General features: G+C 37.0%; 1 long non-coding RNA gene across 1 annotated transcript; it reads right to left on the reverse strand.

Moving 5' to 3' along the window:
- Positions 1-1083: 1083 nt before the first annotated feature.
- Positions 1084-3058, reverse strand: LOC131017928 (uncharacterized). The gene is made up of 5 exons (XR_009099932.1): positions 2973-3058; positions 2593-2652; positions 2142-2254; positions 1431-1821; positions 1084-1333 (listed from the first exon to the last, which is right to left on the reverse strand). It is a non-coding gene; the product is annotated as an uncharacterized LOC131017928 (long non-coding RNA).
- Between the last annotated feature and the right edge of the window lie 1646 nt (positions 3059-4704).

The raw sequence follows: 4704 nt of genomic DNA on the forward strand, positions 1-4704 counted from the left end.
GAATGCATTCAGATAAAGTTCGTGGCTTCTGAATCCATTTTCTCTGAATCGATCCATTTTATGGAATTTTGTTCCTCATCAGATAGAAAAATAATTTTAAAACCAATTATAAAATCTTATTGGATCACCTTTTCCATAACATTTAATTGATTCTTTGATTGTTCTAATAATAATTGAGAATATGTAAAAGAGAATGAAAAATAGAAAGAGATGCGAAAGAATTCGAGCATAATATGAAATCTCAAAAATTCATCCAATTCTATATTATATACTCCCTCCATCCACCAATCAACTTTGGGTTGGTCTTGCATGCACCCGATCGGTTACTTTTAATAAGCATAAAATATACATTTGTTCGCACAAATATATACTATGTAATAGTATAAGTTCTCATGAATAAACGTAACAACTATCGTGAATAAATGTAATACTTTTAAATATTACATTTCATTGTAACAATAATTACTTTTTGTTACGACAATGATTACTTGACCAAATAGTTAAGAATATAAGTATTAATGAGTGAAAAAACACTACTAGAAAAATCCGTTATCTATGAGCAAAAAAACCGTTGTGTATAGTGGTGTTATCTATGATACGTATCATAGACAACGGTTTAAAAACCGTTATGTATGTGAGAATAGATAACGATACGAGACGCTCATACATAACGGTATGAAACCGTTATCTATAATGATTATACATAACGGTTTATACCGTTATGTATGAGGATTTTTCCGTTATGTTTTGTATTTTTTTTGTTTTTTTCCTATCATAGTTAACAGTTTTTTTTCTATACATAACGGTATGAAACCGTTATCTATAATGATTATACATAACGGTTTATACCGTTATGTATGAGGATTTTTCCGTTATGTTTTGTATTTTTTTTGTTTTTTTTCCTATCATAGTTAACAGTTTTTTTCTATACATAACGGTATGAAACCGTTATCTATAATGCTTATACATAACGGTTTTTTACTTCTTATAACGGTTTTTGCACCTTTTATAACAGTTTTTTTGCACTTTATATAATTGTAGTATATTTTTAAATTTTGCAATTTTTATAAAACGACAAAATGATAAAATCAACAATAACAATATTATATATCATCCAAAATATTCATACATTATCATCCAAATATAATGAAAACTTCACATATATTCTATTTAGCTAGATGTTTAATTAAAAAATATTACAAATGCGCGCAACTTGCTAGACATTTGAAACGACGTTCTCTGCTTCAGCCTTCTCGTTTGTAGTAGTCCTCATAGCTCATCGACTCCCATCTACTTGATCCGCCAAGATGATAAACTCAATCACAATAATGAACTGGAGAATTAAAAAAATTCGGCAACATGTGAGTTACATAAGTAATCTTCAAGATCTCAATGTTCTATCTATATTGTTAAAATGAGAAGAAGATTACCCTGCACCAACACGAGCGAGTTCACCTGCAAAACATAGCCAACCCGAGCTTCTTAAATAAAAGAAATATGAAAGAGATATTTCAACTCTGCTCTCTCTCACAACGTTACATATATACCGTATAGTTGAATATAGTCCGAGGGAATGAAGAAGGGAATGAAGCTTATAAATGAGTCACCTGTTGCCTGTTGGTGACACATGTGAGTGAATATGCTTTTGAAAAAGTCATGTAATAAGTGGCTTCTCCTATTTGCACAGACAAACAGCCTAACAAGCTATACAAGATACAACAATTAATTCAAAATAGAGCTCCTCTCATTGAATTAGACAGCAACAACTCTTGTTGGGCATGAAAGCATACATTCATTATCTGTCGAATTTGGATCTGATTGCTGCAAAAAGTAAAAGACATGTTAATGTGCGTTCAGAGCATTCAGAATGAGAAAGACAATGCAAGAAAGAGATGATGATGATGATGGATTCATATCGTGCAGGAAGCTGAGAAATTGATTTTAAGCAGGCAGATGAGAGGAGAGGATGATCGCGGGTTGCACAATGAGATAGTCTTACTGCATATTTGAATAATAATACAAGATGCTATATGACGTTTTAAGGAATAAGTGCACATGGCATGGATTAGCAAGAGCTACCGATCAAAAGTAAACATAGGAAACAGCAAGGTAGACAAAAGGTTCTTGTTAAAGAATTGCACCATCAGTCCCTCGCCTCAGGTGGCGTATCAGGCTGCTTCCCAGGCATTGCATCTTGAAAAGCAGGGAGTTCTTTGTATGCCTCATTTAACTTTGACAAAAGAGGGAACTCGTTCTGCCCACATTCAAAAGCCAAAGTTATGATGAGAAGATTTTAGATTCATAAACATGACAAATATGCAGGAATAAAATGATGTGGAAAATGGGAACCTGCAGTCTACTGGAAATGAAAGTCATGTACAGAAGTCACAGATATTAATCATCTGAATTCTGAAATTAAATTTTGAAAGAAAAAAAAATGCCAAAACACTAGATAATGCATCCCATAAAACTTTGGAGCTCAATAAGCTGTTTTTATGATATGCAAGAATAATGATGATAGAATTGAATCAATAAATTGATTCAAGAAGAAACAATGAACTAATACTTGATCCGACTTCAATGAAGACCTACCATATCAACACTGAACCTTCTAACTGCACCATCAATCTGTGGTGCCAAATACAAATCAGCCTGCAGATTTTTGTACCAAAAATTAATGCTTCTCAACGTACCGTAATAATGTAGACAAACTCTATAAAAGTGAGCCAAGCTGGATTTAACAGTTCTTATATGAATGTTCTCCTCAAGGAAACTAATCATATTTTACAATATCATGCAGACAGTCTTTGCTTTGACGGTCCTAAATTAGTATTGTCTTATATTTGCTTCTCTTTAGCTAGGATCTGAGGATAGAAACATCAAGTTAAAACTCAAATAACTATAGTTCGTTTTCCAAGAATGGCAGGAATAAATTTGACCAGCAAAAAATGTCAATAAGAGAAGCAACGAACCAAGAAAGCTTCACCTTCTGTAGCATATTTCCCAGCATGTTTCTCCAAAAGCTTCTCCAGAGCTGCACCCAATTAGGAAAAAATTAAAAATTGGGTTGTGCTCTGGTAACCAGAAAATGCTGTTAAAGCAGTGTGAATAGTATACTGATGAGATTTTCAGATACTCTTTCTACAAAAGAGTAAAATACAAGGACCACTTCCTCTCCTCCGAGGTCCACCGAACCTGCAATGCTAAATGAAACGTAAAGCTAATTACTATAACAATTAGATACTTTTTGTTCACAAGCACAAAAGGTTCTCTATTCACACTTCCTCGAAGTTCATCCATGCACAATAACAGTTATAATTGTTTCAACTGCTACATGCACTACAATAGAAACTTCACACTGTAAAAGCAATCACTACAATCTCCTATAAGGAAGATGATTATACTTCTAAACTATTAACCAGCAACAATCCACATTGATAAACATACAGAATCTGTCACTATTACTTTTCCAGTGTTTGTAGCAAGAAAATTTCATTTATCCCATATAGCATCGAATTAGTTCATCTCTTAGTCTTTAATAGTGTAATATATCTAAAAATCTGGACTTAATAGCGTCAATATGTTCAAATCCTTTTATAGATCAATTTGGGGAAGCCTCTTTCTAGATTTGAGCCCTAATTTAGCAAAAAATCAAGTCCTGATTAAAACAACACAAAAATGAAGAAATAAACTTCCCTGAACGGTGGAGGAGGGCAGGGCTCGCTCCGGCAGACAGCGGGGTTGAGATTGGAGCTGGGGCCGCGCGGCAGTGTCTGGAAACTGACGGTGGTGACAGGAAAAGGGCGAAGGTGACTGGGCGGCGGGAGACGGTGGCAGGAGGTGTTTGGCGCTGCTGGTATGGTGTAAATCGCGCCGACTGGTGGCTCTTCCTCGGCGTTCATGATAGGAACGATGGGTGGCGCACGAGCCGCCTTGTGTAGATGCCGGGAGATGGTGGGGGGCAGCGGTTCTGGAGTGGGTCGCGGTGGTGTTGCGCTGCGACGAAGGCGGCTGGGCTGGTGCTGTGGTGGTCGGACAGGTGGTGCGGCCGGAAGAGGGAGTTCAGCGGGGGATTGAAGCTAGGGCACGGCGGCGGCAAGGAGCCGCTGTTGTCGCCGGAGTATGGAGAGAAGAGGGGGCTTTGGGCTGCGCTCGGAGGCGGCGGCCTTCCCGCCGTGCGGTCGACGGGAATCGGCAGGGAGGTGGCTGTAGATTATAGATCTAGGATTTCAGGCGCGGTGTGGTGTGCGTGCATTTGAGTCAGAGAGAGAGGAGATTAAGAGGGAGACGAGGGTGGGCGGCGCGACGCAGCGACAAGGGTGGGCGGCGACTGGCCGGCGCGGGGCAGCGGCGCCGGCGGCGGAGTCGAGACGGGAGAGAGAGAGTCGAGAGAGACAGGGAGGACGCAGGAGGAGGCAGGGAGATTAGATGTGAGAGACGAAGAAAACTAGGGCTTCTAGTTTCTAAATTTCCTAAATAAAATCTATTTTTTTTTTCTTTTTTTCAGTTTTAATATTCAATTTTTGGTATTTAAATTTCTAATTTAGATTTTATATAAGTGTTACTTAATGATAAAACAAAAAAATGTTATGATTTTTTTATTTTTCAAAGTCTATATCTAGAAATAAATTCAGATTTTAGGATAAAGAATTTATATGTTATTTTTTAATATAATATAATATAATATAATATAATTTTAAAAAA

Source organism: Salvia miltiorrhiza, chromosome 3 (assembly GCF_028751815.1).
Source record: "Salvia miltiorrhiza cultivar Shanhuang (shh) chromosome 3, IMPLAD_Smil_shh, whole genome shotgun sequence".
NCBI classification, from domain to species: Eukaryota; Viridiplantae; Streptophyta; class Magnoliopsida; order Lamiales; family Lamiaceae; genus Salvia; species Salvia miltiorrhiza.